Here is a 14775-nt window from a genome sequence, read left to right on the forward strand (position 1 = left end):
TACATACATAGTTATTTTTATTCCTGAACATCTGAAGTTACATCCCAACAGCCTGATGCTCATAGTTGACTCTAAGTTTGGCCAAAGACAACACAGTCTGACAGAGAGAACATGTCCTATTAACTCCATCAACAACGCTATTCATAAACAGTTTTAAGGCATAAACAGGCATCAGGCAGAAATCGTGTTGTTTTCAAATCAATAAGAGATATGGATGGTTTTTATGAGGATTGTTTCATGTAAGTAAAGGAAGTAAAACTGCATCTATACAGCACATTTGAACATATAAAATCACAAAGTGCTTCACTTTCAGTCAAGTAGCTTCAAACACAAAATTAAATAAACCTGTGGTCTGTGGACTATTTTAAATCCTGTTTCCTCCCAGTAAAAACAACTTCTGTTCAACTAAGGTTTGAGTTACAACTCACCAAAAATAACAGCCATATTTACAGTGTGTATGGATGCCGTGACTTCACTCCTTGTTAACTTGTCACAATCTGCAACATTAGTCTGCATACAGTATGTGATGTTTCTTAACCTCCTCCACAAGTTTCAGTCTGGGTGATAATTAGGAAACATCACATTTTTACCTTCTGCGTAGCAGAATGACAGGGTGCAGGTGAAAAGGCTCATTCAGAGAACACATTCTGTCAGTCAAGTTTATTTTTATAGCACATTTGAGAAACAAGGCGGTACTTTATACATATATATACAGTATATATATATACTGTATATATATATATATATATATATATATATACAAAAGTAAAAGTACAAATTCATAGAAGGCACCACACAGCCAACAATCGAGAAAACCTATAAACATTACATTTTGTCAAGTGCCATTGTTACACATCAAAAATATTTGTCAATGTTCATGTTTTATGGTTCAAAAGAAACTCTAAGCAGGTAGGTTTTTAGTTTTGATTTAAACAAACTCAGTGTTTCAGCTGTTTTGCAGTTTTCTGGTGGTTTGGAAATTCTGGAAGTCCAGATTTGTGGTGCTTAGAAGTTGAATGCTACTTCTTTACATAATGAAAACATGAAAAAAAACATAAACACATCATATATCTTGAGATGTAAAAAGTGTATTTTTAGCCACTGTTGTCTTTTCATTATTTCAAACCAGTCTGTCCATTCTTCTCTGACTTCTGAAATGAACAAGGTATTCCCCCACATCCCCATCTCTCACCACTGGATATTTTCTTTTTTGCATTTTGCTCTGTAAACTCAAGAGGAGTTATGTATAAAAATTCCAGTAGATGAGCAGTTTCTGAAAAATTCAAGGCAGCCTCTCTGGCACTAACAACCATGATAAGTTCATAGTCACTAAAATCCTCTGTGTCCCATTCTGATGCTCACTTTGAACTTCAGCAAGTTAAAAATTCAGCAGAGCTATGTATTTAAAAACAGAGTAACTGCAATGTCATTTGAAAATTCACATTGTGCTAATGAGGAATTGAACAGGTGTATCTAATAAAGTGGCTGATGTATTAGGCTGCAAAGTGCCAACAAAACTGAACAGGAGTTAACAGGGAGGACATGGCGGTGGCTTGGTTTATGCCACACACTGTCCACAGCTTTGCTACTGGAATCCAGGGACAATTTCACCTTTTCAAAGTTTATCACAGCATGCTGAAGCTAATAAACGACACAATTAATGCCAAGGATGAGGGATTCCTCCTCTCTCCTCCACCCCTGTTACATTCCTTAAATACAAGTGTTTAATTAAGCAGGGATGTTAATTAGGAAGTTATGATATGAAGATGTGTGGGTGAGGAAGGGGGGGAGTGGATGGGGCGGATCTGAGACTGGTTAAAATAAATGAGTTTAAGACGAATGGCGTTCTGCTCCTGATGATAGTGGGGAGTGTTGGTGTGTCAGCGGCGCCGGATGGTGATGAGGACGATCCGTTTCCCACCAAGCTACACTGCTAATGATCATGAAGGGGAGATTCAGTGGCTAAGAGTCAGTAGATGTTAACAGTTAAATAGCTTTGGCATATTTAGTGTGTTACCTGAGTCCACACACAAAATCCTTTAGCTGACATTTTCCTGTGGAATGAGCTGAAATGTAAAATCAGTGTTTGCTTGTCTTTAACACTCAGAGATGCTGACAGTGTGGCCGGAATCCTGTAAAAAATGAAACGCTGGAAGACAGTGCTGTTTAATTTGCAACTGAAAGGCTTTTCATAGCTAAATTAAATTCTTCTTGAATAAATATTGTACTGCACAGAGTGATAAATGAGTGTACTGTGAGTTGCATAATAAAACTCACTATCTCACTATTGCACACAATTATCCACTTTCATCAGTACAGAGTCAAAGGGGCTGTACACAGTCAGCCTGGCAGCACATAGACCCTTCATTAATTTGATTCTCCTCACATTCACACAGGGCTGCACAGTGGCTCAGTTGGTAGCACTGTTGCCTTTCAGCAAGAAGGTCTTGGGTTGCATGTTCTCCCTGTGCATGCGTGGGTTCTCTCCAGGTACTCCTGCTTCCTGTCACAGTCCATAAACATGACTGTTCTCTAAATCCTCCTTAGGTATGGATGTGTGTGTGGTTGTTTGTCCTGTCTGTCTCTGTGTTGCTCTGTGATGGACTGGCGTCCTGTCCAGGGTGACTCCGCCTCTCGCATAAAATGTTTCGTTGGAGATAGGCACCAGCAAAAATAGATGGATGGACATTCACACAGCAGAACTGCTGAAGAGAAGTAGATTTAATCTTTGTTGTTTTCTGTGTCTCATGAGAAATCAATCTTTACTTCCAGACTACCCCAAATTAATCCATACAATCCAATTTAAGGAATATCCTCACTAAGAGATTTTATTAAAAGTTCATTTAAACAGAGCAGATTTGGTCCATGCTGGACTTTTAGCCTTAATAGCCATTAATGACACATTACCATTCCAGATTGTGTTGAAAAAAAAAGTCTTGTGTGGATAAGCTATGAAGATGTAGAGGCAATATTGTTTGTGACTTAAATGACAAGTGTAGAAAACAATTGTGGTAAAACAGAATCATTTAGATTCATAAAGGAGAAGTCAGAAGGCAGGCAGAGAAACAGACAGGGCAACAGAAACCAGTGAGCTGATATACTGGAGCAGAAGTGGAACATGGCAAAGGAACCAGATGAACTAATCGGAGAACATGTGGAACAGCTGTGGCTCAGAGAAACCAGGGACACTGAGGGAGCTGAACTAAGACTCACAATCTATTGTTTAAACCAAAAGGGAAACGGACTGAAAGTGAAATAAATTGAAATGCAAAAAAAATCCCCAGAGTAAATAAGAGAACTAAAATAACTAAATTCTCCATTGCCAGCATTTTAAATGAAAGTGCTGCTGGACCTCTGCACTAACACCTTAACTTATTCATGAGTGAAAAAAATAAAATCTCTTCTCATACTTGAAGCAACATCCAACATTTACATCAGTAAATGCTCACTCACTGCACTTGGTTGTAACCCACGACATAATAGCTGCCAGTGACAACATTTTGTAGCGATAGCTGTCTAGGCATCACCTGTTTTTGGTCTAATTGCTGCATAGATAACTTACCATAGTAATAAATCTTTCAGGTGGGATGGTACATTCAAGGAACTCCCCATTGATCCGACGTTCCAATAAGTTTTATTGCCTTGGAGGATTTTTGGTCATGATACTTTTATCACAAGGAATGTTTAGAGATGCAGTTTGGATATTTCTTGAACAAAAATTGAATCCAACGTACTGTTCATCAATAACTATATTACAAAGTGAAGGGCTTCCTTTATGAAGAAGGGAATCAGATGTGATGCTTTAACTGAAACTGCAAAGAGAAAAAGGTTTTGAGATCAGTTTTTAACCAGTCGGTCATCACAGAGAGTAAACAGTCATTTCTGAAAACTCTCCAGAGATCCTTAACAGAGTGAGATGCTTGCTTACTGACCTCTTGCAGCCGTGTATCATGTTAGGTAAACATTTGGAAAAATATAAAAAACTGATAAAGTTGCATGTGTCTTAGGTGTTGTGCTGCTCAAACACTGCATCAGATTTGTAAAACCAAGTTAACCCTGTGTTAGAACAAACAATACTGCCCAGAAGCTGTTCTCTTTAAAACAGTAATCTCTTCAAACCTAATCTCACAAATATATGCAATTTTTATAAAAATGTGTTATGTTTAACAGTGCAAAAACTGTCACACATATACAACACGACTGACATGAAGATACGACCTTTGTCTGAAACAGCAAGTTTGTCTGCGCATATGCTTTATTCAATAAAAATAATGAAAGTCTTTTATTGTTATGAACATATTATTTGATATGCTAATAAACATTCAGGAACAAAACAAAGTCTTGACAAATATATTTTTATGTATCTTTAGTTAAGTTAAAGTGTTTTAGTCAGACTCAGTGTGAGCTTGTTTCTCTGGAGAGCTGTAGAGAGAAGTAGCATCAGACGGTAATGTTGATCTAATTACACATTTCGGTAATAAAGTTCTTTGGAACTTATTATTAGCTTTTCATTGTCAAACCAAATCTAATATTGTACAGTTTCAAAATAAGGCTTACTGATATTTTTAAAACAAAAGCTTCAATATGCCATAGTTTCTGTTTGAAATAGAATATCATGTGATATTAGTTAAATTCTTATACTCATTGAATAAAATAATGGAATTTATTTTCAAACCTATTAACTTGCTCACAAGGTAAGTATGTTTGGAGCTCTCCAGAAGAACAGCAATGGGCAGGAACTTTATGTTGACATCTTTCTGTATTTACTGAAAAACTGAATAACAATATGAATTAACACAGGCACTCTTACACATTATCTTTGACCTGAACACTTTGATCTAACATAAAAATCACACATGACACAGTAACACATTTGTGACCTGATGCACATGGAGACAAAGCAGTCACAGAAGCTTCAGCTCTGGTCGAGGAAGTACACACTGTTTACTGTAGACATGATAAAAATGCTTCATGAATTATACAGTTAATTGTAGAAGAAATGAAAATGGATGCAGATAGAAATAACTGCTAACTGTCACACTGTGCTAACTGGACTTGTTAGCACAGTGTGACAAACAGTCAGAAAACAAAGGGGAAATTAGAAGGAAACACAAGGTGCCAGTTAAAGACTCCGGCTCACTGGGAGCATAAAGTTCACCTACAGGCCTTCACCATCAGCCAGATCAGAGCAGAGCCTAAAAAAAAAAACACAAAAAAAACCTAATATCATTCCTATGCCTGTAACATTTATTTTATTAATATGTAGATTAATCAAAAATGACTGTTTCATTGAAGGTGATTTTTTTGTACTTTTCAACTCTACATTTCAACGCCATACTTCTTTCGTTTTACTTCAGTAAAATAATAATAATCCTTACTTTTACTGGAGTCTTGTCATAAGTACGCTTCAACTTAAAAGATACTTAGTAGAAAAAAATGAATATTTTTTACACCTCTGGAAATAAACAGAAAAAAGAACTGAGCTGAATTTTAGTGTTTTATGTTGATATACATTGACTTCAAAACCATGTCTATTTTCTCACACTCCTCCAGATCAATACCAAAGCATCATCTGTTTCCTTACATTTAGTTTCTGTAGACATAAAAGAGATTTTTTGTAATCATTTTGCCCACTCACTCTGCAAGGCTCTCTCTTAGTTCTGGCTTCACTTGTGAAGCAAATGTGTAGTGTAAATTTAATGTATTAGTTACCCAAAGACATTAAAGCCTTCAGCCTCTCAGATGCTTTTAGGCTTACTTAAATTTTATTCATGGCCTTTTTCCGTACAGGTTTTACAAGTTTACAAACAACTTGCATAGAACTAAAACAGCCCATTTTTATCCCTAATAAACACAGCACATCATGCTGTGTATAACACTAGAAATTACTAGTATTATACACAGAATTTTGATAGTATGACAAATTTATCTTTGCTCCCACACTATAAGACACAACCAAAAGTCTGAATGTTGATTTAAAATAGGAAGTATTTTGACACTGGGAGTATTTTTTTATGAAATCATATCAGACATATTTATTATTCTTACATATAATAATAATAATAATAATAATAATAATAATAATAATAATAATAATATGTAATACATTTTAACTGAATGAATATTAAGTTTCTTCCTTCTATGGTCTATTTTAGTTTTAATTATCGACAAAAGTTCTGCTAATTTCCTCCCAGTAGGAAATATGTCCCCTGGTGAACAGCTCACATCTAATTAGTTTAATTGGCTGCAGGTCACTTACTGTTTTGGGTAAAAGAGGAGATCCCAGAGAGACTTGGTCTTTCAGAAAATGAAGAACAGTTCAGTAAAACACTGTGTTGGACAGGACTTTAACAACCTGCCAGCCATTTCCAGAGTTTCTTTATGTGCAGTTTGTAACCTCAACGGTTAATGGTATTAAAAATGTAAAGAAAATGCAAGTTTTTCTGTAGAAACATGTTAAAAGCTAAGACTCAAACCAGTCACATACTGTAGAAGAGAATTCTGACCCAGCTCTCCAGTCACTATAATAAAATGTGATAATCAGCACTAGCAGTGCTACTGCATGTAGTAGTTTATGTTTATGAACTATCTTGAAAGATTTGCATAACACATGGCACAATTGGTTTCATGGTATCAGTTGTGTTGGTTTCTGTGGAGAGCTCTTTGGAGTTTGGTATCAAGGCACTGCTTTTCCAGCAGCTGCAGACCTGCTGGAAAAGCAGCTTTCTGAGACCTCATTGCAACACTCAGTGGCAGTAAAAGTGTGGGTGACCATAATAGCCACAGAGGCCCTGTTCCTCCTCTAGAATCCCTTTAGTGGAATGTATGAATCCACAAAGATGATAGACTAAGGTTGCTGCCTGCTTAACACTTTGCTATGACCTCCTGTAATGGGCTCACATCAAGAGGCCCTTTCCACACACTTCTCAGACTGCTGACAGTTTTTCTTTTTCTTCTTTTTTTTATTTGCTCCACCAGCATTCATGTTCCTGCCCTGCTCTTTTCCCAGTTAGGATTGAGAAAAGAAAAGGGAAGAGGAATAAGAGGATGAAGGAAAGTGAAAGGAATCAGAGCTGCTGACCAGGCAGATTTGCACTTCGTGGCACCCCAGCCAGCCACATCTATCATACCCTGATGCTAATGGCTGTTCCAGACCTACCGACCTGCAGCCTCTCTCCACAGCCCCTCAGCTCCCCCCCCCTCATCCGCTCCAAAGCTGCATGGCAGAGAGATTTGACACAGAAATGAGTTGAAACTAATGACTCTAATGACTCTCGTTGCCCCCCTGCCAATAACTGCTATCATTACTGCTGCCCCTGCAAGTGGCTCCAAATGGCTCTGTTTTTACCCTGGCAAAGTGCCGCTTCCCTTCACTGAGCAAGCACTGGGAGGGGAAAGTTTCTTCCACAGTCATCCTAGGAGGTCTTTTCCCTAATAAGCAGTCAGTTGATTTTTTCAGATGCTAACAAACAGATTTATTGTCTCAAGTCTCTGAATTTTATTCTGAATTGTTAAGCAACATTAATTCTTGTTAAATGGAACATTTCCTACAAGAAAATAAATGATTTCAATTAAATCTCTTAGGATGAATAATTGCTTCTTGTTCCAATTATATTTGACCATAATATCATATCTCGCAAGTGATAAAACATATTTAAAGGGGCAGTAATGTGTGTTTTCCAGGCCCATGTTAGCATTTTATAGGGTCATTTCCAGTGAAAAAACTATGTTAACTTCAATTGTTGTTTTTTTTTTTACCTTACTTAACTGATATCCAGTGACTACCTGATTACTTTGACTTTGGCAATAGTGAAATGGATTCTACCAGTTATTTTTCCCCATAAGCTTTAGACATTATTGATATATAGTGGACATCATAAGTATTCATACAGTGGGTAAAAATGATACATAACCATAACCTCAGTGTCTGGCTATTGAAGTCTGATTTAATGTCAAACTGCAGTTGTTCTATAATCACTTTCTGTGATACAAAGAAAGTGATTATAAAAATAGGGTATACATACGTTTTAATGTCATTTTTAAAAACAAAATGCAAGTAAAAATAGCCAAATTAGTCATTGAAATTATTACTCCCCTGACATTATGACATTGTCCTTTTAAAAGAGAAGTCTTTCCCATTTCCTGTCACAAAAAGAGGATTAAAGGACGAAAGTCCCAGCAAGATCTAGAGAAACTCATCCATGCATTTACTTTTAGTTGCATTGATTAATGCAGCAGTGCCTTCACAGGTCGGCCTAAAAAAAATTATCATCCAGCTCAGAAAGGTCATTTATCAACACCGCTGCTGGTGTTCTGACTAAAACCAGGAAGATAGAGCACATCACACCAGTACTCAGTCCTTTCATTGGCTCCCTATAGTTCAGAGAATAGACTTTGAAGTGTAACTACTCTCCTCCTTCCTTGCTTCAGGGAAAGTTAGAAAAATTCCAATATAGTGAGCGGAATCAAGTGACACACAGTGTGGGGATGAGCAGAGAGGAAGAGTGGGGCTGTGATCAGGATCAAAGAACCACTGTGGTCAACTTGTCCACTTTGTCGCTATATTTATCAATTTCTCAAACTCCTCTGGTGACTTTTTTCAAAACATCTAGTGATAAACCCAGTGACTGTTTTTCTGTGTTGTTAAGACTTTTATGGTGACAACGCTTTGCATAGCCAGCAGGGAGAGCAGCCATTAGCTTCTCTCACTTCCTCAGCACTGCAGCCAGTCAGTCATTCAACACCAAACCTTCACAGTATTTTCTCTTTTTGATCAGAAGAATGTACCTAATGGAAATATTTGTCTTTTTTTAACCAACATTCATTTCCAAATGAATTACATGTTTTGGGTGGACATGGGGTAAAGCAGTACAGGCACAAGGGAAACATTGAAACCTTTCATTAAATACCCATAGCCCATGAAACACCTTTTCCACTTGTGTTGTAAGACACATGTGTCAAACTCAAGGCCCGCGGGCCACATGTGGCCCGCTACGTCATTTTATGTGGCCCTCTCCCCCCCACCACCGTTTTACAGCCCCACTGATTGACTTCAAATAAGTTTTGAGCATGAATTGACTACAAACTACATCTCCCATAATGCCTTCCGATTCTTACCAGCCAACATTACGGCTTCTCGCCACTAGAGTGCAGCAGAGTCACCTCAAGCTGATTATTAATTTTCCCAGCGAATAAAACTGAAACATCGACAAGCTAACAAGCTAAAGAGCGAAGTTCCGTGATGTTTCAATCGAGGACTTTTACCGTCTACTGCCCCCTGATTTGATGCCACAGCTTCGACTCCACGCAGCTCGTGTTTTGTCCATGTTTGGAGGCACCTATCTGAGCGAACAGATGTTTTCAATAATGAATTTAAACAAGACCAAGACCAGATCGCGCATTACTGACGAAAACCTACACGCCGTTTTGCGGATTGCCACAGAATAGAACTAAAACCGGACATGGACGAACTGACCAGGGAAAAACGGTGCCAGACATCCGGCCAGAAAACATTGGTAAGCATGAAGAAACTAAATTTAAATAGAATGAATGTAAAACCAAAACTCAGTATACTGGAATATGTATATAGTTTATTGATTTTGCTTGTGTTTTGTTTATTTACAGAACACAACACAATGAGGATGTGTGAGTTGGTGACAGGCTGAAGAGGATCAGCTTTGTGTTCAAGGACAGGCAGCATCACCTCATTGTTTGGTTCTTATGTGAAATACATGTTCGTTGTGTAATAAATAACAAAAAAGTTTTGTGAATGAAGTTGAGAGTTAATATCAAAACTTGTTTTTAGATAAGCAGACAAAGATTAATTTTCCCAGCGAATAAAACTGAAACATCGACAAGCTAACGAGCTAAAGAGCAAAGTTTAGCTGAGCAGTTTAAAAATACTGAGCATATTTTTAAACTGCTCAGTTTAAAAATATTGTAATTTTTAAACTGAGCAGTAATTTTACATCCATGCAAACTCAAATGTAATATTTAAAACTTGAATACATAAAATCAGTTATTTAACAATATGAGGTGTTGTTTAATTTATTGTTAACATTGTATTTTCATACATTTATGCTAGGGTTGCCCAAGTCTAGTTTTCCAGACCTATCACTCTGCAACTTTAGATGCGTTCTTTCTCTAACCTGGATCATTGACTCATTCATAGGCCTCTACAGAACTGAGTTGTTGCTAATGAGGGAAGTCAACTTTTTGTCTGGGGTATGTTTTAACAGGGACGCATCTAAAAGTTGCAGTCTGGAGGACTGCACTTGGGCATTCCTGATTTATACCGTCAATGTGGCCCATGAGGGTGGCCAATATGCTGAATTGGCCCTTGGTGAAATTGAGTTTGACACCCCTGTTGTAAGACAACAGTGATACAGTATGCACAGCATTTTCGCACCTCAGTGTTATGAAAGAGTATAAATGTATGACATTATTTTTGTAACTTCTAAGTTGTTATGTCTAACATAAACCAAACTGGAAAAGAAAACTGGCTTGAGTGTTTATCTATTTGTTCATATTTGAATCAGAATCCCATATAAAGAGCCCTGGCCTTTGCTCTTCACTCTTGGCAGCCATTTCTTCTGTTTGTGTCACACAATGATCTTCACCCTAAGACCACAATCCCTGCCAAATCCTCCTAGCATCACAGCACTGGCAGAGAGCCAGGGACCAAGATGCTACAGCGAGCCCCCGCTTGTCTGCCAAGGTCAACTGTATTTACCTCTACTTCCAGGATTGTGGGGGTGGCGACTAGTGGGGGGGGGGGGAGGTAATAGACCTGGAGGGATGAAAAAATGAATTTATGTTATTAAGATTGAGACCTTTGCCAAGTTTTGCTTTGATTTAGTAGACAGAGTCAGTTTGGTGATTATTCTCTCAGGTGCTCTGGATTGTTGAGTTGTCATAGTATTTGGTAGGAATATCAAATGCTATCATTTCTTTCTCATTGATGTAAGACATTTTTACTGATGGATTCTTCTGCACGGTGTTTGAAGTCACCAGACAATTCAGAAGTGTTGTGAGTTTGGTGAATTTTATAACCTAGCTGATGAGGGTCGTGACATGTTTGTTTACTAGACTCTAGTGCAGAAACAACTACAAACGCCACACCAGCGCGTTGAGCGAGGGGGGGTGATCCAGCAACGAAGGTGGACGGACAGGAAACGGAGCCAGGCAGGAGACGGGGAACGGCTGTGAGCAGGAGCCGCGTGGAGCTGGACGAGAGGCCAAACCAGACCCTCTTACAGACCAGGAACGAGGATACTTTGACCAGGAACGAGGACTCACTGGAAGCGTAGAACCATCTGGCAGCGCTATCAGGATCCGGCTTCTATAAAAACGCTCCTCCTGATGAATAGATGAGCTCCAGCTGGCCGCTCCTGTCCGACACGCCCTGCAGGAGACAGGGTAGGAGACAACACACACTCACAGCACCGCTTCATGGACATGACAGGTCGCTTTCGTCTCACCAGAGCCCAGTTTGATGACCTGACTACACGGCATTAGTCACAGAGAGTCTCTCATTGATGGATGCGCGTTGAACACCCAAAACACTCAAATCACTTCAAACGTGCAGTTTTAGAAGCGCCGTGAGATCTTTTGACTCGCGTTAGACACGTGTCCACATAGAGATTTCATGTAAAGCAGACTCCCCTGATGCTCAAATCACATTTGGTCTGACTGCAGCATATCATCCTCAGTTACTACAAGTATTAAACAATGTAACATTACTACATTACTTACAGCTCACTCTGACGCTCACATTATTGCCAGATTTTGTTCTTCCTCATCAGAAGAAAGGTCAGAGATAGAGATCATTATTGAAAGGTACGTAGGTGGCATCATTGTCACAAGACTTCAATGTAGATTGGTTTGCTGATGAAACATTCATAACAGGTGATGCTGTTCCCTTTTGCTGAGAAAAAACTGGTTAGCTGTGGTTAGGTTATGGGTGGACAGTGACAGTGGCAGTTTGCAGGTCATTTGAAACCAGTTTCAGTGACATCTGGTTCCCTCTGGTCCCTGTTCATATGGTAGCTTGTCTAAAATGGAAAAGCTTTAGTCACTGGAAGATAATGGTCATCCAATCACATTGAGCTGTTTTCTGACTCTGTGCTGTCAAGCTAAACTAATCAAAAATAAATTTGTAAAATGTTGACATGATTTATATTGACAAAGTTTGAAAAGCACACTGAAAATTATATGCAACAAACATTACTGTTTGTTAACTCTCACTTACTGTAAGAGGAAGATTGGTTGACGGTTTAACGTACGCCGACTTTGACTTGAATATTGTGTGAATAACACTCATTCAGTTCTCGGCCTTCATGCACATGGCATCAATAGTTCAACACTAACAAGAACATTCACAAATTTTTGATTATTCCCCAAAGAGAGTTACTCTTTCAGCTCAACTCCATTGAATGTCTTGTTTTGTTAAATACTTTCATTGAATGCATACATTGTTTTAATAGTCCAGAAATCATACATGGCAGCCTCAGGGATTTTGTCCATGAAGGCTTCCTTTATCCCTACAATGACTGTCCTGCAGTCCCATGCTTTGTTAGTCACAAAATCACTTAAAATGTATCCATGCTCATGAAGCCTTCTCTCTGGTTTTGGCTGTATGCAAAGTGCAGTGACTGCAGGCAAAGAAGCTAGAAGTGTTTGTTGGCCACAATGAACAACATGTACATGCATACATTTTAAAATAAAACATAACTTTTATTAATTAATATAAACAATTAACAATTTTGCACAGTAATATTGCCAACAATGTCACAAAGTTCATAATGTAAACATGAACATGGCATGAAAAGCACAAGTATTTATTACAAGCAAAAGACAAGATGAAATAAAACGAGTTGCACAACTGTTGATGTTGTCAGTTGTGTTTCTTTCAAAGGATTGTTTCACTTTTATCAGGGATACAGAAAAAAAACTAAAAAGTTAACACTTTTAACTTTGCTATACAACCACAACAAGCAATGATCGGTTCAGTTTCATCAGTAAAATTCTTTTACTTTACCTGATGCCTCAATTCTGACTTATTTATGCAGCCAAGTTTATAGAAGGTTTCTGTAGACATCTGATGTATTACATCTGCATAGTAATTGCATTAAAATATATCCATACATATTTACTAATGAAGCAGAAAGGATCAGGGTTATTCCAAAATTGAAAGGTGCTAAAGTATTTTAGATGAGGATCTGAAACCGTGTTGCCAAGTCCACTTAATATCGTTGGACTTGTTTTTTTGCTAAAGTGGCTTACAACCTTAATACATTGTTTGTTGTGGTTTTTTGGGTCTGCTTATTTGGGCTCAGAATTAAGCAGAGATATACTGTATATCAAACCCTAAAATGTGTCTGATATCCAGGTTGTTTGAGTTAGGCCTCCCTGTCCATCTCCTGTCCATCTTTTCCCATACTTAGTTTTATAAAACATACGAGAATTAAAATCTTATTTTAGTTTTCCAGACAATAGTAAATAAAAATAAAAACTTCCTAAAGTAAAGTTAGGACCATGGATAAATGTTAGTGTTAGACTGAAAATGTTTAAATCAGAAATATAAGAAGAAGCAAACAGTTTTATGCATCACACTTACATCTACAGTGTTGTGAAAAAAATATTTGCTCTCATCTGTCATTTGATTTTGATGTTTGGTCACATTTAATTGTTTCAGACCAAATGCTGATATAAACAAAAAAATTAATAAATATAAGAAGAAACTATGAATTATGTTTTTTACTAGAACCAAATAATCTAACTAGAAGGCAATGTGAAAAAGTATCTCCCTGTTCTCCAGTCATCTTTTAAGATGCATGGTGACTCATAGGCAGGACTGGAGACTATCAGAATCAAATAAAAGGAAAGATGCAATACCAATCACAGTTTTCAGTTCAGGTGATTCACATCAGTAATAGAATTTGGAAGCAAAACAAAAAGGTTAGTATGGCTCAGGTGAGACCTGAAAGTGAATTTTACTTTATTCCAATGTGAAGAAATGCAAGACAGTAGGTGGTGACAGACCACCTGCCCTTTTCCCTCTTCGAATGAAAGTGCCCTTTTTAAAAAAAAATTTTCAGTGTATATATTGTGTATCCCAATTTTGCATTTCTGGATTTAAAGACCTATATTATCAGCACACCACATTTATGTAAGTTTGCCTGACAGACCTCAACACTCCAAACACACACCTGACATGCCCCGCCTCGCAGCGTGAATGTACTGCACTGTGCACCAAAGCTTGCAGGTTTACACACAGAGATATGTTGCTATGGAATGTCATACACATGTGAACATTTTACGCTACCCTGACAACTTTGAAATGTTTACATGGTGAATAGGCATCAAAATGTCACGTAGTAGCATGTCAGCGTATAGCCTGAGTCTGAGTCAGTCTGTTTCTGACTAGTGTTGCCACATCTTGCGAAAGAAACAAGCAACAAGCTCTAAATACTGTGTAAAACACACACACACCTACATATATATATATATATATATATATATATATCCACTAATGCATTTAATATTTTATACAACTACTCAGAGGAACAATAAAAATAGTTATTTGGTTACAAAAGTCCAGAAAAAATAACAAAACTTTAGGAACTTTACTTTACTTTGTAAAGTTCCTAACATTAAAGAGCAAATGTTTCAAGCAGTTGTGATTATTTTACTTTAGTAATAGCTATGCTTATTTTAAAGATGTTTCTTTAATTACAAGAAATTGATTTATAATTACAATAAATGCTCTAGTTT

The sequence above is a fragment of the Xiphophorus couchianus genome, chromosome 11 (assembly GCF_001444195.1).
Source record: "Xiphophorus couchianus chromosome 11, X_couchianus-1.0, whole genome shotgun sequence".
Taxonomy (NCBI): domain Eukaryota; kingdom Metazoa; phylum Chordata; class Actinopteri; order Cyprinodontiformes; family Poeciliidae; genus Xiphophorus; species Xiphophorus couchianus.